Genomic DNA, 26,702 nt, shown 5'->3' on the forward strand with positions numbered 1-26,702 from the left:
CAGCTGGCCGGAACACACATGCACGCTGGAGCTGAGCTAGGGCAACGGTTCATGTGCTAGCAGATATGGCTCTGCGTGCCACTTGTGGCACCCGGTGCCATAGGTTCGCCATCACTGGACTAGAGGAATGCCCAGCGAGATTCCCTGTAAAGGGAACAATTGAGCAGCAGGTCTCTGGAGGTCCTAAGTCCCCTGAGCCATGGTGGTCCCAAAGGGGCTTTTCCAAAAGGCAACTGGGCTTCCTCGGTTTTTCCTTGAAGACGTTTCACTTCCTATCCAAGAAGCTTCTTCACTTTGGGAAGAAAGAAATCTTCTCCCCCCCCCCCAAATATAACAGAAAAGAAAACACATAAACATAACATATACATACAACATTTGGGAAACGAGAGCTTCCCCACTTCTTTTTTGAGTGTTCGATCAGAGAATTTTCCTTTTTCACTTAATATTAATTCTTTTATTTGACGTGTTGCTTTGCTTGAATTTTATTTATTTCTCCATTGTTCTTTCATTTAGCCAATCGTAGAACTTCCCCCATATTTTATAATAATCTGAGTCTTCTTTTCCCTCTAAAGAAGTCTTCAAGTTGCCTTTTGGTAAAAAAAAAAAAAAAGTCCCTTGGGGACCACAGGGCCTCCTGTGGCTCAGGGACTCCACCCTGCTGACTGCGAATGGGCCAACGTGCTGTTGTAGAGGGAAGCTTTATAACCTACTCACAGGATGCCAGGTTTATGTGTCCAAGAGAATGTCCAGCAGAACTTCAGAGCTGGGGTGGAGGAAAAATATAAGGTTGGCAGACATAGTTCCCTCTAAGCTGAGCAGTGAGCAATCGCTCACTTAAAAATCATCATCAACTCAGAGTTTTCCAAACCTGCCCAGAAGCCGAGAGAGAAAAAGTGAGAGGGAAGGAGAGAGAGAGGAAGAGAGGAAGAGAGAGAAACAGATAGAAAAAAGAGAGGAAGGAAAAGAGAAAGAAAAAGAATGGGAGTAAGGAAGAGAGAAAGAAAATCAAAATCTAGTTTGAAACTAGCTCAACTATTTAAGTGGCATTTTGATATTGATAGAGTTGCCCTATTATGAGCTCACTGTTATAGACACACAGTACAGTATTTTATTTTGAAATTCTCTGAGGCAAAACAGGGTGGGTTTTTTATTTGTTTGTTTGTTTATTTATTTATTATTTCTGTGCCGCCCAGTCCCGAAAGGACTGCTGCTCAGACACTATACTTTTCCGCCCACCCCCCCCCAAAAAATTAGAGGGAACACTGTTGGCAGATACCCATTTGGGGAAAAAATATATCTGTACCCTGTACAGGGTTAGACACCGTTCTGTTAGCATCCCATTAAGTTGCTACTTGTGCTGTGCAAAGGGCAACACTTTGTCGTTTTTGGATAATTTGTTTCAGGCGATTCTTTTAGGCAAAACAGCCCTTCTCCTTTTGCCTGGGAAACAAAACTGCTATGTCCTTTGCATGGTCACATAGCTGGGATTGCACGATTTGCTAACATTGGAGGGTGATTATCCGATGACACGAGAGTCTCAATGATTGAATTAAGGCATAGAGTAGGAGGCTAAAATAAATACCACTCATAGAACTGCCCAAAGCATCCGCTCTGCTAGAGAGAGATTCCTGAGGATGGGTTAAAGTCTGAAAACTCGGAAGACAAAACCTCTGTGGTCCTGGTGACTGACTCAGATTGGATCCTGTAACGTTAAACTGGGACGTGTAGGTTCACCTCCATTTGCCAAAATACACCTTTGTGATAGCTTCTTCTTGGTGCTAACTGCTAATCTCCAGGAGGAGTTGATTCCAGAGGGCCAGGGCTGCCACAGAGTTGGCCTTCTCCGGGTCCCGTCGACCAAACAATGTCGTTTGGCGGGCCCCAGGAAAAGAGCCTTCTCTGTGGCAGCCCCTGCCCTCTGGAATCAACTCCCCCCGGAGATTAGAACTGCCCACACACTCCTTGTCTTTCGTAAATTACTCAAGACCCATCTATGCCGCCAGGCATGGGGGAGTTGAGACACCTTTCCCCCAGGCTTTTTTATATTTATGTTTGGGTATGTATATGTTGTTTGCTTTTTTAAATATGATAGAGTTTTATGTGCTTTTTAATATTAGATTTGTTTTCGCTGGAATATTGTTTTTATTATTGTTGTGAGCCGCCCCGAGTCTTCGGAGAGGGGCGGTATACAAATCTAATAAATTGAATTGAATTGAATTGCTCCAGAAAATCCAGTACAATTTACATTGAGATATATTGAGCTGCAGAAGGGGCACCTGCAGGACAAGAGGGTTAAAAAGCCAATAGAGTGGTTATGATGCCACCGTGGCATTTTTGACTCCTCCATCCACTGTAACCAGGGGTCTCCAACCTTGGCAACTTTAAGACTTGTGGACTTCAACTCCCAGAATTCCACAGCCAGTGAATGCTGGCTGGGGAATTCTGGGAGTTGAAGTCCAGATATCCTCAAGTTGCAAAGGTTGGAGACCCCTGACTGTAACCACTTGGCTCTTTTTACTTTGGAAGGCCCGTGGAGCCAGTGCAGGGCACAAACAAGGAATTTGCATTTCCTTTTCAATTTTTAAGCTTCAGCCAGTTTCTTTTGTAGATCCAGAGCTGCAAAGTGCCTTTTTCCAAATCATTCTCTTGGATTCTCATTTGTAGTTTCACTTTTGGTACTTTCTCTGTCTTATCTGGGAATTTGTTCTACATCTATCATTCCTTCAGTGATATTTTTTAGGCATAACCTATTTAACATAGAAACATAGAAGACTGACGGCAGAAAAAGACCTCATGATCCATCTGGTCTGCTCTTATACTATTTTTTGTATTTTATCTTAGGATGGATAGATGTTTATCCCAGGCATGTTTAAATTCAGTTACCGTGGATTTACCAACCACATCTGCTGAAAGTTTGTTCCAAGGATCTACTACTCTTTCAGTCAAATAATATTTTCTCACGTTGCTTTTGATCTTTCCCCCAACTAACTTCAGATTGTGTCCCCTTGTTCTTGTGTTCACTTTCCTCTTAAAAACACTTCCCTCCTGAACCTTATTTAACCCTTTGACATATTTAAATGTTTCGATCGTGTCCCCCCTTTTCCTTCTGTCCTCCAGACTATACAGATTGAGTTCATGAAGTCTTTCCTGATACGTTTTATGCTTAAGACCTTCCACCATTCTTGTAGCCCGTCTTTGGACCCATTCAATTTTGTCAATATCTTTTTGTAGGTGGTGTCTCCATTGAAGCAGACACCATTATAGAAGCAGACACCATTACAGTGGCAATATTATAGTTACTAATTTTTGGCTCTATTGTTCAAGAAACCTCTTCAATATTTCCCCAAGGTGTTTTTTCAGGAGGCAACTGGACTTTCTTGTTTTTTCCAACAGGATAGTGGGGAATGGAAAGATTTATATTCCTTACAGACAGCTGGTCATTTGCATCTTGAAGGTTTATTGAGCAATTGGAGGTCTGCTTAGAATATTTAGTTCCTTTTAGTGTCCGGTTTTAAAAATCATAATTTATCTTTGTTTCGAACTGGAACAGTCAGGATAGAAAAAATAAGTCTGTTTCCCATAAGAACATGTTTATTTTTTAATAGTTAATTCCAAAATCTTACAGTCATATTTAATATTCCAAATTTATCGGGACCCTTAATCCGTTTAGAACTTTCTTAGATCAAAATCTTATTTAATGTTTTCTTGTTTATTTTTAATTTGTTAAGTTGTTAAGCCTCTAATTATTTTTTCTTTTGTCCAGAAGTTTAAAATAAACTTATCCAATGAAACAAATTTCTTGTTTGTCATTCCAGAGATCATTAATAGCTTTAAGATTGTTAATACCCCGTTTCCCCGAAAATAAGACAGCATCTTATGTTAATTTTTGCTCCCAAAGATGTGCTACGTCTTATTTTCAGGGAATGCCTTATTTTTTCCCCAATGAATTGTATCCTGCATCCTGCTGCAGCAAAAACACATCCAAACACGCAGCCGCATGTTGGATGTGTTTTAAATCTGATTGATGCAGCTTTTTGGGATGCAATTTATGAACAGCAGTGTTATATAGGTTGTGTTCGGGAATGCTGCGAAACGAAACGTCTCCTACGTCTTACTTTCAGGGGATGCCTTATATTAGGCAATTCTACCAAACCTCTCCCATGTCTTACTTTTGGGGGTGAATTATTTTCGGGGAAATAGGGTAGGCAATATTGGAAGTGGTTAGAAAGTGAGGTTTGCTAATTTTTCATCTAGTGGAAGTCCAGGGATGAACTATGGAGCTTGTTGGTTGCAGACATCTCATTACCAGTGTAGGTAATATCAGCCAACCAAGTTAGTATGGAATTGGTTGCCTGCTTATATATAGTTTGCTCTACCATTTTTGGTGGGAGAGATACTGGAGTAGAGATATCTATAGGAATCAGCTTCATTAGCAAAATAGTTTCTAAAGTAGTGGTTCTCAACCTTGGGTTTGGGATCCTTTGGGGGTTGAACGACCATTTCACAGGGGTCGCCTAAGACCATGGGAAAAGACAAATTTCCAATGGTGTTAGCAACTAAAGCTTCTATTCTGGCATCTCGGAACATATTTTTTACAATCCAACCAATCAGGTGTTTACAGGGGGGGGGTCCCTCTGACCTCTTGCCAATCAGCTTAAAGATCTGTTGGAAGAATTGGCGCTAAACTTATAGTTGGGAGGCACCACAAGATGAGGAACTGTATTAAGGGATCGCGGCATTAGAAAGATTGAGAACCACTGTTCTATAGGATTCCTTTCTAAGCTTTCATTTCAAGGCTTAGTTTTTATACTGTGGTTTTTGACTGGAATGATTGTTTTTTTGGCTTTTTTTTGGGGGGGGGGTGTAGATTTTTAATTAATTAATTGGATTTAAAATTTTGTATACTGTATATTGTATGTTGTGAGCCGCCCTGAGTTCTCGGAGAGGGGCAGCATAGAAATCCAATAAGTAAGTAAGTAAGTAAGTTTAAGTTTAAGTATAAGTATTATTAGATTTGTATGCCGCCCCTCTCCAAAGACTCTGGGCGGCTAAGTAAGTAAGTAAGTAAGTAAGTAAGTAAGTAAGTAAGTAAGTAAGTAAGTAAGTAAGTAAGTAAGTAAGTAAGTAACTAACTAACTAACTAACTAACTAACTAACTAACTAACTAACTAACTAACTAAGTAAATTTCTTTCTTTCTCTTTCTCTTTCTCTCTCTCTTTCTTTCTCTCTCTCTTTCTTTCTCTCTCTCTTTCTCTCTCTCTCTCTTTCTCTCTCTCTCTCTCCCTCCCTTCCTTCCTTCCAGAGTGGAAAAACTCTGTCAAATCAGGCTTTATTATGACTTTGGCTTTTGCAATTCTGAAGAATACATTTGTCTTAAAGTGCCTCAGACTGAAAAAGGGCTCCTTCTGGAAATCGGGGATGCCTGTCTCTTGCCTTTCTCCCCTAATATCGGGGTGCCACAGTCACATTTGCATGGCAATTTTAGGCATAAAATTGCCTAAAAGATTCACCATAAAGGTGAATCCAGGTCGAGAGCAAGAGGGAAGAGCTCTCGTATCACAGAAATGCGGCTTATGGAGGCGACACAATGATATTCAAACTGTATAAGTGAGTCCAGTCTGTCCCCCCCGAATTTTAGCCCTCCACTTAATCTGCGTTGTTGGTCTTGAGTTTCTGAACCTGGTACAGTTTTTCCCTCCTTGCCCCCTTGTTCAGCCTGACTGACTCATTGTAAATCGGCATATAATAGGCCCAGTGTCTTCTAGATGCATCTCTGCCCTTGAAAGGGACATCGAATGTTCCCCTTCAGCCCGAGGAGCCTTTGGGCAAACAGGATACGGCTGGACAAATCATTCTGGGCTTTCCAGAAAGAAGTATTTTTTTCTTCTGCTGCTGAGATTTTCTTATGAGCTGCTTTGTGCAGAAACAAGAGAGAAAAGAATTTCAGCACTACTTTTCTTTATTTTATTTTCTTTCTTTATTTTATTTTATTTATTTATTTTATTTATTTTATTTTAGTTATTTTAGTTATTTTAGTTATTTTAGTTATTTTAGTTAGTTATTTTAGTTAGTTATTTTAGTTAGTTATTTTAGTTATTTTAGTTATTTTAGTTATTTTAGTTATTTATTTTAGTTATTTATTTTGTCCAATACATAATACACATTGAAGAGAATAGATATGTAGAATACAAATTAAAAAAAAAGAATAGAAGAAAAGATATAAAAGTATAGGTGAACATATTTGAAAGGAAGAAAAGATAAATGAGATAAGGAGAGACAATTGGACAGGAGACGGGAGGCACTTGGGGCAAGGTTTTTTTTAAAACATACGTTAATTGTCATATAGTATGAATAGAAAATAAATTTTCCTCGGGTGCCGAAAGAGCGTGGGCGTATGCTATCGTGCATGCGCGAGTGGCCACACCCATAATTCAATGCCTGGGAAGGGCAAAAACAGCTTTTCCCACCCCCTGGAGGCCAGAAATGACCTGTTTCCCAACTTCTGGTGGGCCCAATAGGCCCGTGTTTCGCCATCCCCAGGCTCCAAAAGCTATGAGTCAGTTGCCAAAGGAGCTGAATTTTGATCATATGGCCACGGGGACATAAAAAGCGGTCTTAAAGTATCTTTCTTTACCAATACTGTTGAAACTTCACATAAACACTAAACCAGTGTTTCTCAACCTTGGCAACTTGAAGATATTTGGACTTCAACTCCCAGAATTCCCCAGCCAGCAAATGCTGGCTGGGGAATTCTGGGAGTTGAAGTCCAAATATCTTCAAGTTGCCAAGGTTGGGAAACACTGCACTAAACTAATAGATGTAACTCAAAGATGAAAGGTACAGATTTCAGGAATCAAATAATGGTGACGTATTTATACATTTAAATAAAATAAATAAATAAAACATGCTTCCTGTTTGGGCAAGGGGTTAGACTAGAAGACCTCAGAGGCACCTTTTATGATTCCATGATTCCTTGAAATTCTTTTTGAAAATTCCCATTCCACTGAATTCAGTTCAGCTGACAATACTGAAGCAGAAATCAAGCCAAAAATCAGCTGGCCATATGCAAAGTTGGAGCTCAGCTAAGGCAACAGCTCGCATGCCAGTAGATGCAGCTGACGTAGAGATGGAGTAATGTGGGCGTACCTAGGTATACCTGTAATTGCCCGCGCTGCTGCATTTTGCACCAGCTGAAGCCTCTGAACACTCTTCAAGGGTAGCTCCATGTGGAGCGCATTGCAATAGTCAGGATGCAATTGTCCATAAATATGAATCAGTTGCCAAAGCATCTGAATTTTCATCATGTAACCTGGCTGCAGGATAATGCAACAGTTCTGTGAAACATGGCCATAAGTCACATTTTTCATTGCCTTGTAAGTTCGAATGGTCATTGAATGAACTGTTATAAGTCAAGGACTACCTGTAACAACCGTGATACATGAAGAATTGCGGCAAAAGCTCACTGAGCTCTATTTGCCAAATATTGAATTAACCATTCCGTGGCTCTTGTTTCCCTACACCTTTCCTTTTTGCACTGCTTGGTCTCCTTGTGCAGGGATTATTATTATTATTATTATTATTATTATTATTATTATTATTATTATTATTATTATTATTATTATTATTACTATGTCAGTACAACACAGCAAACGAGATCACTATGCTGGATTTCGTATTTCATCACCAGTCGGGCGCTTCCCAAGCACGTAGGACTGCGTGATGTAGCGGCGAATTATGTTTGCTGATCCCAGCAAAGTGGCCTTTTGCAATCGACAGATGGAGATTTTGTCAATTCCAATGGTTTTCAAATGTCTGCTGAGATCCTTTGGCACTGCGCCCAGCGTGCCAAGTACCACTGGGACCACTTTCACGGGCTTATGCCAGAGTCGTTGCAGCTCGATTTTTAGATCTTCTTCTTCTTCTTCTTCTTCTTCTTCTTCTTCTTCTTATTATTATTATTATTATTATTATTATTATTATTATTTATTAGATTTGTATGTTGACCCCATCAATGCATACTCTCCAAAAAGGCCTTGACTTTGTGTCGGAATGGTCAAACAAATCTGGCATACAAATCCAGTAAATAAATAAATAAACAAACTACAAATCTTAACCTATAAATGCCTTGTCCTACCCATTGACAAAAAGAATCGGAACACCAAATACAAGCTGAATAAACAAGACCTTGCAGATGAGCCTCACTCCGTTAAAGACCTTGGGATACTCATATCAACTGACCTAAGTGCCAAAGCCCAATGCAACAACATCGCCAAAAAGGCTTCAAGTGTTGTTAACCTAATACTACATAGCTTCTTCTCTGGTAATCTCACACTACTAAACAGAGTGTACAAAACTTTTGCCAGAGCAATTCTTGAATACAGCTCATATATCTGGAAGCCACACCACATTTCGGACATAAACACTGTAGAAAATGTCCAGAGATATTTTCCTAGTAGAGCCCTCCACGCCTCCACTCGTAACAGAATATCCTACGATTTACAATCCTAGGTTTAGAAAGCTTAGAACTACGTCGTCTTAAACCTGACCTAAGCATAACCCCTAAAATCATCTGCTACAACGTTCTTCTTGTCAAGGACTACTTCAGCTTCAACCGCAACAACACACGAGCACACAACAGATACAAACTTAAAGTAAACCGCTCTAAACTCAACTGTAAGAAATACAACTTTAGTAACCGAGTAGTTGATGCATGGAACTCACTACCAGACTCTGTAGTATCATCATCACCTAACCCCCAAAACTTTACCCCTAGACTATCCACTATTGACCTCTCCCGATTCCTAAGAGGTCAGTAAGGGGCGTGCATAAGCAGACCAGAGTGCCTTCCGTCCCCTGTCCTAATGTTTCTCTTTTACTAGTATCAGGTATATAAATATTATTATATCTTTGTATACCACCAATACGCACGTGACAAAACCAACGAATAAAATAAAATCAATATTTTTGGGGGGCTGGGGGCGGTGGCTCTGTTCCTATGTATACCGAGCAAGCTTATGGGTTGTTCCCTTGTTTTCTTTGTGCATTTGTCGCATTGTTCTCCTTTTCAAAGGAGTTTTTCAGCTGTAAGGTTGAACATTAACCCCTTGCTGTCTTTCCTGCTGCCGCAGCCGTGGTTGTCTTTGCCAACTCATTGGGAGTGAGCACAGCTTGCCAAACCATGTCTTCAAAAAAAGAAAGAAAGAAAGGGAGACGGGCGGCATGGACAGAGGGGGAGGGCAGTTTTCAAAGGAAAAGAGCGTTTTCTCCCTTCTGCCAGCCTGGTGCTCAGCTGCTAAATGAATCAACAGAGGACTCGCTTTGGATTCGGTGGGGCCCAGCAGCTCCTCGCCAGCCGCAAGACAGGATAGAAACATAGAAACATAGAAGACTGACGGCAGAAAAAGACCTCATGGTCCATCTAGTCTTCCCTTATACTATTTCCTGTATTTTATCTTACAATGGATCTATGTTTATCCCAGGCATGTTTAAATTCAGTTACTGTGGATTTACCAACCACGTCTGCTGGAAGTTTGTTCCAAGGATCTACTACTCTTTCAGTCAAATAATATTTTCTCATGTTGCTTTTGATCTTTCCCCCAACTAACTTCAGATTGTGTCCCCTTGTTCTTGTGTTCACTTTCCTAGTAAAAACACTTCCCTCCTGAACCTTATTTAACCCTTTGACATATTTAAATGTTTCAATCATGTCTCCCTTTTTCCTTCTGTCCTCCAGACTATACAGATTGAGTTCATTAAGTATTTCCTGATACGTTTTATGCTTAAGACCTTCCACCATTCTTGTAGTCCGTCTTTGGACCCGTTCAATTTTGTCAATATCTTTTTGTAGGTGTGGTCTCCAGAACTGAACACAGTATTCCAAATGTGGTCTCACCAGCATTCTATATAGCGGGATCATAATCTCCCTCTTCCTGCTTGTTATACCTCTAGCTATGCAGCCAAGCATCCTACTTGCTTTCCCTACTGCCTGACTGCACTGTTCACCCATTTTGAGACTGTCAGAAATCACTACCCCTAAATCCTTTTCTTCTGAAGTTTTTGCTAACACAGAACTGCCAATGCAATACTCAGATTGAGGATTCCTTTTCCCCAAGTGCATTATAAATAAATAAAATACAAGTATTAGTGTTAATTCTGGCCAATGTGCAGCAAAGGTCAGAGGTATGAGGTATTGCCAAGGACTCTTTAAGAGGGGATGGGAGAATAACCATCCTTCAGGAGGGGAGATGGAGGGACAGAAAGAGAAAGGTTTATAGAGGCAGCTTCTACTGCACTTAGCAATGCACAAAAGAATTTGTGCGAGACTCAATAGGGATTTCACTGAACATTGATACCAAAATATCTTCTTTATCCCTTAGAAAATGAATTTATCCATCTGTTTTATGTACTGCCAGATGACTTTGGTGCAACTGCCTAGAACCAAAATAGAAACAAACCATGCAACAATAATTTCAAAATCACTGAAAGATTTGCAGATTGAAAAACCTAGGGAAAACAGCACCAGATCCTCCCGTCTACTTTTCTAGGCATGGATTTCTCTGGCAATAACTCTTTTTCCATAAAGGAACTCCAATTCATTGTCGTTCCAATACGTTTGGAGGTTAAAAAGCTTTAGTAAAAGGTCAGGCTCCAATTATCCCTCTCCTTGGCCCTGGTTCAAGTGCTTTGAGTGTCAAGGCAACAGCAGTGGATTGCTATTCAAAATTAGTTGGGAACAGGAACCAAGTAAAAGAAACAGATTGTAGCTCTTAATCCAGACGGAAATAATTCAGATTAAAAGCAGCTAAAAGTCAACATTTACAGGGTCCCGTGACCGCAATATTTCTTCCAAAGTCCAAGTGTATGTAGAGAGTTGTCTCGGGGGGCTCATGCAGCTGGCATTGCAACTTGCCCATGGCAGATGGGACCACCCCATTTCAGGATCTTTCATCACAGTATTTGACACTGGTAGCTCCAAACGAAGGATACGTTGTTTGGCACATCAGTTGTCGAAGCGTGGAACTGATTACCAGACTCAGCAGTGTCAACCCCTAACCCGCAACATTTTTCCCTTAGACTATCCACGATTGACCTCTCCAGGTTCCTAAGAGGTCAGTAAGGGGCGTGCATAAGTGCACTAGTGTGCCTTTCGTCCCCTGTCCAATTGTCTCTCCTTTATCTCCTTTATCTTTTCTTCCTTTCATATATCTTCTCCCCTATTTTTACATCTTTTCTTCTATCCTTTTCTTTATATATATTACTACTTGTCTATTCTCTTCTATGTGTATTGTGTATTGGACAAAATAAATAAAGAAATAAAATAAATATTTCCTAGAAAGAAGGAAGGCTCAGGGCAAGCAAAGCAAAAATTGAACTCCCCAGGAAGGAAACATCAGCCAAGCCCTTTGACCAGATCCTGACAGCCTCAGAAACAGTGGCGGCCTTCTCCTCTATTTTTAAGCCATGGGGATCGTCAAACAATGCTCGGTTCCTTAAAGAAGAGATGCTGCTCCATGGTTTTCCCTGGAAACAGACACACACACACATCTGACTTGTTTCTGTGCTTGAGGAGAAAAGCTTAGAAGCTACTGAAGGGCCAGTTTGTCCATTCATGGCTCCAATGCCTGCTTGGTGCCAGCATGAATGGAGCCTTTCTGCCCAGAGGGCCGAAGGGGCCATTGGTCTTTATGCCATTGTAGACATCTGCTGCACACAACCCCGAGGGCTTTTGTGGAGAACAGTCTTGCTCTCTGGCCAGAGGTGGACAGCTAAGGTGGAACGGTGACGTGTGCTCGCCCCCGTGGCTCTGAGTGCTAGCAGAGTCCAGCGCAATTACGCGACTGCACCTGGGCAGGTGTACAGTTTGTAGTGTACATAGATTTTCAAAACAATGGGATAAAGGAATAGCTCGTGGTTATTGTTAAATTGTGTGATGCATCAATGCAGAGCCTGTTATCTCAGCTTGCAGAGCTCGGATTCATTGAATGAGTTAGAAACCTAGAAGATTGACGGCAGAAAAAGACCTCATGGTCCATCTAGCCTGCACTTACACTGTTTCCTGTATTTTATCTTAGGATGGATCTATGTTTATCCCAGGCATGTTTAAATTCAGTTACCAACCATGTCTGCTGGAAATTTGTTCCAAGCATCTACTACTCTTTCCGTAAAATCATATTTTCTCACGTTGCTTCTGATCTTTCCCCCAACGAACCTCAGATTGTGCCCCCTTGTTCTTGTGTTCAGTTTCCTATTAAAACACTTCCCTCCTGAACCTTATTGAACCCTTTAACATATTTCAATGTTTTGATCATGTCCCCCCTTTCCCTTCTGTCCTCCAGAGTCCAGACTATACAGATTGAGTTCATGAACTCTTTCCTGATAAGTCCTCGGAGTCCTCGGAGAGGGGCGGCATATAAATCCAATTAAATAAACAAACAAACAAACAAACAAACAAGTTTTATACTTAAGACCTTCCACCATTTTTATAGCCCGTCTTTGGACCTGTTCAATTTTATCAATATCTTTTTGTAGCTGAGGTCTCCAGAACAGAGTATTCCAAATGTGGTTTTTCCAAAAATGTAAATATTGCAGAATATACAGCCTCATGCTACTTAAATAAGCTCCATTTCATGCTGAATAAACTACATTATTAATGTAGCTTAAATAGAAAACTATCTTTAAATAGCTTTTTTTAAAAAATTCCAAAAGCATTTTATTAATATAAATTTGATTTAAAAATTTAAAAAATCCCATTTAAATTTTTTAAAAATCCCAATTTTTTAAAAAAAATAATCTCTTTTTATCCAACCTGATGCAGGATGGACTTAACAAACTCTGGAGGGTGTACGTGCCTTCAGCTCCACACTTTCTACCCTTTTCTTGTCTCCAATGGCTGTAGAGGCAGATCCGCTGCCTGGTTGCATCATGGCTTGGGTGCCCCTCCTCAGCAGCAATGAGATAATCCTTCTGGAATGATCCTGCTTGCCACGTCAAACCCACTCTGAACGTGCCCCCCCCTCTTTTCCCTCCCCGCCCTGAAAGTCTTTTTCCCTGACTGATCAGCTTATGATCTAACCCTGAAGCAAAGCAGCCCAGAAGCAGCTTTGTTTTCATAATGGCTCCTAGGCTCCACTCAGGGAGGGTAGAAGGTGAATGACCAGCTGCTGGCAGAACATTTTTTATTTTATTTATTTATTTTGTCCAATACACAATGAGGGTTTAGTGGGTATATATATATATATATATATATATACATATATTTGTTTTCGTAGATTTTCACGGGGTCTTGGTATATTCGGGTTTCTTCCCGTGTAGGATTTGGAAATTTCTGGCGACGTTTCGACGAGGTCTCACTCGTCATCGTCAGGCTGGTGTTTCTGTCCTTGTTCTCAGGCGAACACTGCGAGACCTGAGCTGCCTTCCTTCTATAAATACTGGTGGCTGGGTGTGGTTTGATGGCTCAGCAATTGCCTGCTGTGTAGAAACTTCCTGGTGAAGTTTCTACACAGGAAGTTTCTACACAGCAGGCAATTGCTGAGCCATCAAACCACACCCAGCCACCAGTATTTATAGAAGGAAGGCAGCTCAGGTCTCGCAGTGTTTGCCTGAGAACAAGGACAGAAACACCAGCCTGAAGATGAGGAAACTTCAGCCTGATGATGGTGAATGTGATTTCACCGAAACGTCGCATAAACATGCAAAATATTACACAGGACACACACACACACACACACACACACACACACACAGTAAATATAGAGGAGATACTCATAGTAAAATATATCTAAGAAAGAATAGAAAAGAAGATATAGTAATAGAACATATCAATGAAAGAATAGAAGAATAGAATAGAATTTTTATTGGCCAAGTGTCATTGGACACACAAGGAATTTGTCTTGGTGCATATGCTCTCAGTGTACATAAAATAAAATATACATTTGTCAAGAATCATGTGGTACGACACTTAATGATTGTCATAGGGGTCAAATAAGCAATGAAGAAGCAATATTAATAAAAATCTTAGGATATAAGCAACAAGTTGCAGTCATACAGTCAACATGGGAGGAAATGGGTGAAAGGAATGATGAGAAAAACTAGTAGAATAGAAGTGCAGATTTAGTAGAAAGTCTGACAGTGTTGAGGGAATTATTTGTTTAGTAGAGTGATGGCGTTCAGAAAAAAAACTGTTCTTGTGTCTAGTTGTCTTGGTATGCAGTGCTCTGTAGCGATGTTTTGAGGTATAGGAATAGACGAAAGGTATAGGAGATATAGGAGAGCAATAGGACAGGGGACAGAAGGCACTCTAGTGCACTTGTACTCGCCCCTTACTGACCTCTTAGGAATCTGGATAGGTCAACCGTAGATAATCTAAGGATAAAGTGTTGGGGATTTGGGGATGACACTATGGAGTCCAGTAATGAGTTCCACGCTTCGACAACTCGGTTACTGAAGTCATATTTTTTACAGTCAAGTTTGGAGTGGTTAATATTAAGTTTAAATCTGTTGTGTTCTCTTGTGTTGTTGTGGTTGAGGCTGAAGTAGTCGCTGACAGGCAGGACGTTGCAGCATATGATCTTGTGGGCAATACTTAGATCTTGTTTAAAGCATCTTAGTTCTAAACTTTCTAGGCCCAGGATTGAAAGTCTAGTCTCATAGGGTATTCTGTTTCGAGTGGCAGAGTGAAGGGCTCTTCTGGACATTTTCAAGGGTGTTAATGTCTGAGATGCGATATGGGTTCCAAACAGATGAGCTATATTTGAGGATGGGTCTGGCAAAAGTTTTGTAAGCTCTGGTAAGCAGTGTGAAATTGCCAGAGCAGATGCTACGCAGGATTAGGTTTACAACTCTTGAAGCCTTCTTGGCTATGTTGTTGCAGTGGGCTTTGGCACTTAAATCTTTTGTTATTAGTACAGTATACCGAGGTCTTTAACCGAGTGGGGATTATCTGTGATAATTTGATTATTCAGTTCGTATTTGGAGTTCAGATTCTTCTTCCCAATGTGTAGGACAAAGCATTTGCTAGTTGAGATTTGGAGTTGCCATGTGTTATATAATAAATAAATAAAAAGCCTGCTTTGGGGAATTGTGCTTTGAGCTCATCAGACCTTTGATCTTTGTCAATCACTCTGGATTGGCTGCCTCTCACCCCTGGCCTCCATCTGACATGAAAATGAGCAACTCTTTTATTCCCTTGTAATTTATTCTTTTCGTCCTCTCTCCTGGGTCTAAAGAGATCCTCCTGTCAGGGCTGTCCCAAAGGTGCTTTTTTTTCAAGAGGCAACTGGACTTTTGGGGTTTTCTTTGAGTGGAAGAATCTTCTTAGATGAGAAGCGAAACGTCTTCAAAGAAAAAAATAAAAAGTCCAGTCGTCACTTGGAAAAAAAGGACATTTGGGATTCCTCATCCGTGTCTCTCCAGCAACCTCCCCACCTTAGCTGCTGGATGGGCAAGGGAACCAAAATCACAATTATTTATAACAATTTTGCTGCTCTGATTTGCTGTTCTTGACCACAATCCCCCAAATTTCTAACCATAAATAGGGAATCACCGTGGATAGAATCTTAACATCTCTAAAGGGCTTTTAAAAACCCACCCTCTTCTACAAGTTAGTCCTGAACCTACAACTGTAATGGAGCCTATCCATTATAGTTGAAAGTTGTGACGTTTGTAAAGGATCACAGGATCGAGCCAATTTTATAACATTTTTTACGTGGTAAACCCTGGGGGATTTGGGGCAAAATTATTGTAAATCATGCAGCATTGTGGACGCAGGATGCTGCAAATGTCCAGTAATGGAGGCTGATTGGCCAGCACCAGGGGTGGAATCCAGCAGGTTCTGGAGAAGCGGTGGAGGAAATGATAACGGACTTTGAGCCAGTGGAGCTGGGTCCGTCCGAGCATTGGATAATTGTGTGGCTATCGGAGGATTCAGACAGTGAGGGGGAAGGCGAGATGAGATGGAAGCTGAAGGTTCTGGAGAGATAGAGGTGGAGTCGCTTGCAATGCCTATGGAACTCCCAGCTATCTGGGTCGGATGAGGAGGCGGTGATTAATGATCCAATCCTGAATGTGTGTGTGCGAAGGATTAGGGGGAGACAGGAGGAGATCTTGATCACAGCTGAGAGTAATAGGGAATTCTGCAGCATGCATAAAAGGGGAGGTTTGTGGGAATGTTCTTTGCAGGAGTTATCGTTCGTGGTTTAGCAGAGAAAGAGAAACAGATCCAGAGTTTTCGCTAAACCAACATCCTTGCTTCCTTGGAGAAACCCAGCCTTTGGACAATTGTTTTATGAAAGACTGTAGCTATTGAAAAAAAAGAGTGAGTATCCTTGCTTCAGCCCAGTTTGGAGACATTATTTATAAACCTTGTGGGGTTTTGGACATTCGTTATCGGCCTTGACAATAACTCAGACTCTTTGGCAGTAAACAGACATTCTTTTGCCGTAATTGCGGCTCTCAGCCAACTTGTTAAGGAAATATATTTTGGTGTTTCTGAAACTCCAGTCTGTGGGTTTGATTTTGACCTTAATCACTGCTCAGCTGTCATGCCAGGCAGAACAGAAGGGAGGGAGGGAGGGTCCACATGACCATTCTAGCATGCTCTGAGGAGGAGCCTTCAAAACTGGAGATCAGCCGGATTCCAGCTGTTCTGGCTGATCTCTGATAGGTCTACCTTTTCCCTTCCAATCCTGGGTGCCTGGGCTTTCAAGCATTTTCCTCCCCAGAAGAAAACCCCAGCAAAGGGCTTTTGTACTGTTACCAAGAAAACTTCCAGTAGGAATCCAGGTTGACCTTTTTTTAAAAAAATAATAATATCTGAGCCCAAGGGCTTTGCAATTACTTACTTTCTAAATTACGATTCTGATTTTTGTCAGCCCAGGAGCACTTAAAATAATGGACTCTTCCATGCAATCAATTGCCCATTCAACAGTCTATCCAGTGAATAGTTGCAAAGAAGGGAGTTTGTTCAATTAAAGATCTAGGCTTCCGTCATTGAGCTTGAATTGCCATCTGTTTTACATTGCAAGTAGCTTCCTGGGTTCTTTACATTTTATATTTTTAAGAATGCAGTACAACATTAGAGATACAGAAATTTGGAACCAGTCTCAAGCTGGATTCAAACATAGTCGCCGTGGGTTATATGGTTTGTTTGGGTTTGAATTTGTCTGTTGGATAACTGAGCATTGTGCTTTGCAATCCATGGCTTATGTCTTAATATGACATGTCAATCCTAAAAGTTGTGGCTTAGGCAACAAACCCTGAATAAAGAGTTATTGTGTGATTCACTAGATTAAATTTATACAATCTGCTTAATCCAGTTACTGAATTTCCTCTTTGGGAGCACAACATTTTGAATTTTAACCTAATCAAGTGGGTTAGGTTCTTGGAATACAGTGGTACCTCTACTTACAGACTTAATTCGTTCCGTGACCAGGTTCTTAAGTAGAAAAGTTTGTAAGAAGAAGCAATTTTTCCCATAGGAATCAATGTAAAAGCAAATAATGCATGCGATTGGGGAAACCACAGGGAGGGTGGAGGCCCTGTTTCCTCCCAGGAGATTTCTAGAGGGGCCCCACAGACGCTTCTCCCCGCCTTTTCCAGCCCTGTTTCCTCCTAGGAGATTCCTAGAGAGGCCCCACGGAGGCTTCTCCCTGCTTTTTCCGATTACAGTTTCAGAGGCTTGGGTTTGCAAGTGGGAAATGGTTCTTGAGAAGAGGCAAAAAAATCTCAAACATCTGGTTCTTATCTAGAAAAGTTCGTAAGTAGAGGCATTCTTAGGTAGAAGTACCACTGTATAATTATTCCTAAAGGACTCCTGACCAAGGCAAACGCTAACCAAACTTAGCACGTCTTGTCAGTGCCATACCTAGGCATTTTCTGTAGCTGATATAGCTGGTTGAGTTTGTTCTGTGAATCCAGCCACAGGTTAGAAATTTGGAAAAGACTGGAATAGATTCAGACAGATGAGCTTTGATTCGATCTTGAGTCACCAGAAATAGTGTTCAGAAAGAACCTTCGGAGAGGGGCGGCATACAAATCTAAATAATAATAATAATAATAATAATAATAATAATAATAATAATTATTATTATTATTATTATTATTATTATTATTATTATTATTATTATTATTATTATTATTATTATTATGTCAGTACAACACAGCAAACGAGATCACTATGCTGGATTTCGTATTTCATCACCAGTCAGGCGCTTCCCAAGCACCTAGGACTGTGTTATGTAACGGCGAATTATGTTTGCTGATCCCAGTAAAGCGGCCTTTTGCAATTGACAGATGGAGATTTTGTCAGTTCCGATGGTTTTCAAATGTCCGCTGAGATCCTTTGGCACTGCACCCAGTGTGCCAAGTACCACTTTCACTGGCTTATGCCAGAGTCGTTGCAGCTCGATTTTTAGATCTTCGTATTTCACTAATTTCTCTAGCTGCTTCTCCTCAATTCTGCTGTCCCCTGGGATTGCGATGTCGATGATCCATATTTTCTTTTTCTCCACGATCACAATGTCTGGTGTGTTATGCTTCAGAATTCGGTCAGTCTGAAGTCGGAAGTCCCACAGTAGTTTTGCTTGCTCATTTTCGACCACTTTTTCGGGCTTATGATCCCACCAGTTCTTTGCCACTGGTAAATGGTAGTTCCGGCACAAGTTCCAGTGGATCATCTGTGCCACAGCATCATGTCTATGCTTGTAGTCAGTCTGTGCGATCTTTTTGCAGCAGCTGAGTATGGGATCGATTGTTTCATCTGTTTCTTTACAGAGTCTGAACTTTGGATCGTCTGTTGATTTTTCAATTCATAATAATTTTTCTATTATTATTATTATTATTATTATTATTATTATTATTATTATTATTATTATTACTATTAGTCCCACATGCTCTCTTGACAAAATGTGTGTCCCAATACGAGTTCTGCAAACATTAGCAGATCTCCACCACTTCATTGGGTGGTCAATATTCCAAACATCACTCACAACAAAGTTGATGTTCCATGAAAAATGATTAGCCATTTAATTCTATGACGGGCTTCCTAAATTCAACCAAGCTTTCTGCACTGGATGCTCTGCCTGAGATTTGCGTGGCTGTTCTCTTGCCTTGGAAATTATATAGCTGATGATTTCCTGGATTGAGGAGGAACGTTCAGCTGGAAAGCCATTTGTCTGCACAATGAATAATTAAATAATGTGGACACTTAAGAACTTTTCTGGAGGTTATAGATCCCTTTGCATTTATATTTCTATGCCTAAACTGATTCCAGTAAGGCTGCATTGTTCTTGCCACTCTCAAATTTCATGATTTGGGAAGTGCACACAATTCCTGCATCCTGTCACGTCATTTACAAATGATAGCACAGAACAACAAAGAAATAAGGCCATTCCACTGATGGTTCTCGCTGCCAGGAACTTTCTTAATCATTTTCCACCTGTTCCTTCTTGTCCTGTCCTCGGACGCTTTGGAGAAGAGGTTGACTGCTTCTTCTCATATGGTTTAGCCTCCAGAGCCCTTATCATCTTTGGAAGGAGATGTATGGCTTAGAAATACGAAACATAAGCAAGCAAAGATTGCTGGGATCACTTTCTTAAGCCTTAGTCAATATGCTGAAACTACAAGTAGGCAGAGAGGCATTTGAGGAACTGCCTGTGAAGAAGGACAGATGTTTAAACTTAAGGCTAATTTTAGATTTCCAGCTGACGTTGACAAAGGACATTATATGTCCTTTTTAAGGGGATTTTAAGGGGTTATATTAAGGTTTTTTTTAAAAAAAGAAAACAATAAATATTGGCCCTGAATGATGAATAGAAACTACGTATTGGCCTATACACCTGCCTAAAAAGGACAGCTGGCTCTGAAGATCATTGGATAATAACTCTTGCATTTCAGTGATCTGGGCAAAGGGATCGAGGCTTTATGGCCAGGTTAGGATTTGGCCGCCAAAGCTTTTGAATGTGTTTGCTGAGATAGTCAAGAACGAGTAGTTTACAGTTCTCTCATCTTCCCTGGGAAACTCTTGACATGTATGAAGACATATTTCTTTGCAATATTGCAATTAAGTAAAGAAGACACAGGCAGTAAAGCCAAAGCCTTCGCTCCCTAGTATTTTTTCCATTCTTCTTCCTGTTGGAATTGAAACTTAAAATGAGAATCCCGAGCCAAGATTTTTTTAGTAGACAAACCAGAGGACAGAATAATAGAACAGAACTGATAGAGTTAGAAGGGACCTTGGAAGTGTTCTAGTCCAACTCCTCTGCTTAAGCAGGAGACCCTACAACAGTGATGGCGAACCTATGGCACCATATCTGGAGCCATATCTGCTGGCATGCAAGCCATTGTCCTAGCTCAGCTCCAACATGCATGTGTGTGCCGGCCAGCTGATTTTTGGCTCGCACAGAGGCTCTGGGAGGGCGTTTTTGCTTCCAGACAGCCTCCAGGGGCATGGGGGAGGGAGTTTCTACCCTTCCCCACCTTCAGGGAAGCCTTTGGAGCCTGGGGAGAGTGAAACATGAGACTACTGGGTGTTGTGGTTAGCTCTAGCCCAGCTCCTGCCCCAAGGAATGTGCAGGTGGATGTGGGGAAACATCCACATGCCGCAGGCCTATTTTGCTCCCGATGGAATCTGCCAACGAAGCCTCCTCTGGCCAAGGAAGCGTGAGTGACAGGGAAGAGGGGAGTTTGGCAGACAGCCCAGGAGGAGATCAATCATCTGTATCATCCCTGGATTCTGAACAAAAATTAATGACACATCCACGCATGCATAGAGTGATGCATAGGAGACAACAACTGAAGGATTATTACAAGAGAAAATGAGGCCACCTGTGGTTGGGTGGGGCTGCTGTAATTAGTGCTACAGATAAAAGTGCAGCTTGGTGTTTTAGCCTCATGGCAGTTTATCTGATTCATTGTTTCGTCAAGATCGTGGTTTTTGTGCTGTTCAAGATTGTGTGTGGACTCTCTGGACTTTAGAATTGAACTCAATTTCCCAGTTATTGGGTGAGCAATTGGATTGCATTTCACCTGTGCCTTGTGTGTACCAGAAAATCCCTTTGACATTTAAAAAGGGAGCTGTTTCTGTTTTTCTGTTTATAAAAACGTTTGGGTTTTCCTTTTATCGTGTGGTGTGTGTCTTCCTGGACTAACTACCCTGTAATTACGGGTGGTTGAAACACGCTGGCAGAACACTGGGCCTACCAGAAGTTGGGAAACAGGCCATTTCCGGCCTCCAGAGGACCTCTGGGGGATGGGAGGTGCTGTTTTCACCCTCCTCAGGCATTGCATTGTGGGTGTGGGTAGTCGCTCATGTGCGACAGCCCGCCCACAAGCTCTTTTGGCACCCAAGGAAAAAAAGGTTTGCCATCACTGCCCTATACTATTTCAAACAAATCTAGTGATGGAGCACCCACAACTTCTGAAGGCAAGCCATTCCACGGGTGAATTGGTCTCACTGACTGGAAATTTCTTTATGCAACCATGCTGGTCTCTTCTTGCATTTCTTATTTTTCTTTTTCAGTGGTATTGTGCCGGACTGGGCTTTTATAATCATATTTCTTGAATTGTTCTGCTGGGCCCAGAAGGTAATTGGAAGTTGAATTACTGATCAGCTCGATTGTTTAAAATAAATTCCGTGCAAAATCCATGTCTAATGACAGGAAATGATTTCAGGAGGGAGAAAAGGTGTTTTCTTGGGGGAGTTGGAATCTATGTTCTCACTTTGCCCAGGACTAGAAGTCTCCAGGGGATGGCAGACTATGCAGGACCTTGGAGAGCTCCTACTGATTGCAAGGCTTGGCTTGACATGGGCTTGATTCTTCTAGGGCAGGCGTGGGCAATTAATTTTGCCATGGGGCCGGATGAGAAATTGGGATGGTTTTAGAGGGCCGGACTAATATAATTAACTCAGTTCTACCCAATACTGTATATAGTACACATATGCTATCTTTTCATAAACAAACAGTATGTTAAACAATGCAAAGATTTACAATACAATGAAAATATGGAGGACCTAATTGCATCATTATTTAATGATGAGATGATGAACTGCAACCAGCTTGTGATTGTTCACTTTAGAAAATTGTTAACTTTAACAGTGTTTGGAAAAACTTGCTATTTTAGGTCAAGATATCATGTTAGTTTTTTAAAGAAAAGAATGAAAAGTTTGGAAGGAATGAAAATCAAGGATCCAAATTAAAACCTCCCAAGAGGTTAGTAGAGGGGGATGCTTATCGTCCCTATCACTGTTTGTTTTGCTTTTTTATTCTTGTTCTCATTTTTGTTAGACAAATTCTATAATAAATAAATAAAGAGATGGCTGTCCAGCTTTTCTCAAGGATAATCAGGCTAGGTTCTGCTATAAACCTCCATGGGGCCTCTCTAGGAATCTCCTCTTCCTCACTCTTTGTGTGGGAATAAATCATGTAAGACATCTTGATTTCTCAGAGGGCGGGGGCAAAATATAAATGCAAATAAGAGAATAATAGTTAATTGCAATGCTGTGAATGAAGTATAATCCCTGTAGAAATCATAGTGATCAGAGTTGATTTTAGAGCACAATTTAAAAAAATAGATATTCTTTGCTAAGATTCTGGGCTAGTTCTTGGAAACATATTTGTTGATTGATCAAATTCACAGCCTACTCCTGAAACTAAGACAAACACCCCAAGCCCTAATCCTGGAGTGACTCTTTTCTTAGGTAACATCTGACTGTTTTCAGGTTTTTTAAAAATGTGCTGAACAATGTGCTGAACAATCATATATTTTATTTATCCAATAACCATATGATCGATTTTTTTTAACACAGGAAGTTTTTTAAAAATAAGTTTTTATTCACAAATAGAAAAACAATACAATTCAAAAAGAATAATAAACGACTATGTTCTGTCGAGCTCTCTGGTAGAATCCTCCCAAAAATGCACAGATACAATTTCAGAAACACACACATTTGAAAATTCAAAACAATGTTCTTTATAATGAAAATTCACTTAAACTAAGACCTCTTTTGGTATAGCAAAGAGCACTGGTCTCCAAACAAACTGGTAATTTGTACAAGTCCCTAATCAGTTCTGTGATACTTAGCTTGCAGCTGTGAGGCAATTCACAGTCCTTCTTCTTTCACAAAGTGAAACACACTTTGCTCTGGTTTAGTTTCAAAGCAGGGAAAAATCAGCACACGAAAGGTCAAAGTCAGTAAAGCAGTCACGAAACACAAGGATCAGATAATCCTCCACAATGGCCAAACCCACAGGCTGTTCTTTATAGCAGCCTCACTAATCACCACAGCCCCACCCAACCACAGGTGGCCTCATTTTCTTTGATAATAATCTCTCAGTTGTTGTTGGCTATGCATCGCTCTCCGCATGCGGGGCTGTATCATTAACTCTTGTTCTGAATCCAAGGAGGAGCTAGATAATTGATCTCCTTCTGATCTGTCTGCCACACTCTCCTCCTCCCTGTCACTCATGTCTTCTTGGTCAGAGGAGCCTTCATCAGCAGATTCCACCGGGGGGGGGGCAAAACAGGCCTGCAGCATCCACATTCACAGTCCTTGGGGCAGGAGCTGGGCCAGAACTAACCACAACAGACTATTACAAACATGTAATTAAGAGAGAGAAAAGAAAGGGTAGGGAGAAGAAGAAAAAAGGAAAAACCTAGCGAAAGAAAAGAAAGGGAAACAAGAAAGATGGACAAGGAGACAAAAAGAGAGAAAAGAAAATAGAAGAAAAAGAAAATAGGAAAAGAAAGGGAAATGGTTCCATAGTACATCTGACTGTTTTCAAGCCGACAACTTTCCTCCTATTGTAATACAGTATATTGATATTTTGCAACAAATGGAATTTAACTTCCTTCCTTCCTAAGAGCCTCATTTTAAATGATACAATCTCCTGAACTCACTACCTGCCTTTTGAGGTTTGAAGAAAATGGCAAAGCTTTGGGTGTTTTGAATTTGGTGTGCAGTCTTGAGTGGAGCTCCTTTTTTTCTGTTTTGTTTTAGTGGGTGGGGATTGTGACCCTTGTTTGGCTTAGTGTGTGTTGGAGCTCTCTCTGTCTTGACCTCAAGGGCCTTCATGGACATTCTTCCTCTTGGCCCCTGAAGGAGCCATTCATCCCATGAAAGGGATCCACCACTCCCAGCTTCTTTCAATAGCACTTCCAGCTTCTGCTGGCTTTTGTCAACCCAAAGAGCCTTCTGGAGAAACCAGGGCAACAGCCAGAGAAGCTGCTGCTTGTATTTCCAGAACAAAAGATTAGTATTGTTTACAGGAGGGTCAGAGGATCAAGGGCACACCATGCCTATCACCAAAATTACACATTCTCTTGGATTTGTTCTGCTGCTTAAGGACAGAAGGCAGGATATTTACCCCTTCTTTGGCAGTCATCAGGGACATTGGTTCACATAAGGCACATTTTCTTGGATAGGTATTCGTGTTGGTCAGCTGGCAGTGGTTTATTCAGCACGTCAGCAATCTGTTCAGTTGTGGGCACATAATATAGTTTCACAAATCCTTGTTTTACATATTCTCTTGCATTCTTGTATCTTATGTCGATGTGCCGTGAACGCGATCCAACATATTCAGTTTCAGATATGAACGTAACTGAAACATTGTCCTCCATAATAACAATTGGTTTCATGGGATCGCCCCAAATACTATCAACGAGAGCAGAGACACGGATTAATGCATCATCTGCGACACACAGTTAACTATTTAATTACTGAATGTCTCTGAATGTCTCTGGGGCTGTCAATATTCAGCGTGACAAGGGATATGTGGGGGGTGGGGGTGGGAGGGTGGGAGGGTGGGAGAGATGGGACGGGGGATGGAGAGGGATAGGATAAAAGCATCCTTGCAAATCAATTTTTTAGACAGAGTGGTTTTCTTGGTTGATTTAGGTCATCATGTCTCGACTCAATCAATTCAATTTTATTTGATTAGTCAATTGACCAGATCAAAGTAGAAATAGTGACCGCATCGGTCATCAAAAGCAGCGACTAATCGTAAACACTATACAGTAGTGTAAACTGGTTAAAATACAATAAAATTAGATAAAATAAAGAGAATTTAAATAAAACGAGTTAAAACATATAATAAGCTAAAATTAAGTAGTAAAACATGAAAATATAACTCGTGCAAAGGTTTGCATTAAAACAAATGTAAAATACTGGTATAAGATATTCTTAAGTGAGTTCATCTCCTTCAAATATATACAGCGTTCGCTTGATTTTCGCGGGTTCGAACTTTGCGAAAAGTCTATACCACGGTTTTTCAAAAATATTAATTAAAAAATACTTCGTGGGTTTTTTCCCTATACCACGGTTTTTCCCAACCGATGACGTCATACGTCATTGCCAAGCTTTTGTCTGCCTTTAAAAAATTTTTTTTTTAATAAACTTTAATAAATAAACATGGTGAGTAATAATCTGAATGGTTGCTAAGGGAATGGAAAATTACAATTTAGGGGTTTAAAGTGTTAAGGGAAGGCTTGTGATACCGTTCATAGCAAAAAATAATTTACTTCCGCATCTCTACTTCGTGGAAATTCGACTTTCGCGGGCAGTCTCGGAACGCATCCCCCACGAAAAGCGAGGGAACACTCCTACCTCTTCCAAAAACACAGCGCTTATCCATTTGGCCAGGGGTGCTTCCCACCCATCTTGTGATAGTTACTCCATAAGACATTTAGGCCCAGGATTCACTTCCCTCTTCAAGTTTTTACAGGTGGCTGAAAAATATGGTTTCCATGAAGCTTTCCGTATGGATTGAAGACTTTCTCCGTGCCTCAGGCCAAATGACGATATTCTAGATTTTAATGTTATTATATAGTATTATTGCGATATTGAAATTCATGACTGGACCTTTTCAGTAGATCATCTTGACTTTATAAAGAGAAATGCAGCATAAAATCTAAATACACTCAGAACTGTCAGTCTTCCTTTCTTCTATTCCTATATCTCTTCTTCTATTCTTTCATTGATATGTTCTATTACTATACCTTCTTTTCTATTATTTCTTAGATATATTTTACTATGAGTATCTCCTCTATAACCTTCATCATGTATTTTACTATGTGTATATAGATACATACCCACTAAAACCCTCATTGTGTATTGGACTAACGAAAGAAAGAAAGAAAGAAAGAAAGAAAGAAAGAAAGAAAGAAAGAAAGAAAGAAAGAAAGAAAGAAAGGCCATAGATGCTGTCTTGGAGACAAATCTGATATTGCTTTGTTAGCTTTGCTTTTCTGCGGATAACCAGGAGTATTTGAGAGCACTAAACCCCTTGAAGTGGTATATTCTTAAGTTCAGTGGTACCTCTACCTACGAACGCTTCTACTTATGAACTTTTCTAGATAAGAACCGGGTGTTCAAGATTTTTTTGCCTCTCCTCAAGAACTATTTTCCACTTATAAAACCCAAGTCTCCAAAACTGTAACCAGAAAAGGCAGGGAGAAGCCTCCGTGGGGCCTCTCTAAATCTCCTGGGAGGCAACAGGGCCGGAAAAGGTGGGGAGAAACCTCCATGGAGCCTCTCTAGGAATCTCCTGGGAGGAAAGAGGGCTGGAAAAGGTGGGGAGAAGCCTCTATGGGGCCTCTCTAGGAATCTCCTGGGAGGAAACTGGGCCAGGAAAGGCAGGGGGAAGCCTCCATGGGCCCTCTCTAAATCTCCTGGGAGGAAACAGGGCTGGAAAAGGCGGGGAGAAGC

The 26,702-nt window shown here is 40.8% G+C and overlaps 1 protein-coding gene across 2 annotated transcripts in view; it reads left to right on the top strand.

The window, feature by feature from the left end:
* Positions 1–26,702, top strand: part of CORO2B (coronin 2B) — an 88,715-nt gene that overhangs the window by 13,148 nt on the left and 48,865 nt on the right. The window lies entirely within an intron of this gene.

This window comes from Erythrolamprus reginae, chromosome 10 (genome assembly GCF_031021105.1).
Source record: "Erythrolamprus reginae isolate rEryReg1 chromosome 10, rEryReg1.hap1, whole genome shotgun sequence".
In the NCBI taxonomy this organism is placed as follows: domain Eukaryota; kingdom Metazoa; phylum Chordata; class Lepidosauria; order Squamata; family Dipsadidae; genus Erythrolamprus; species Erythrolamprus reginae.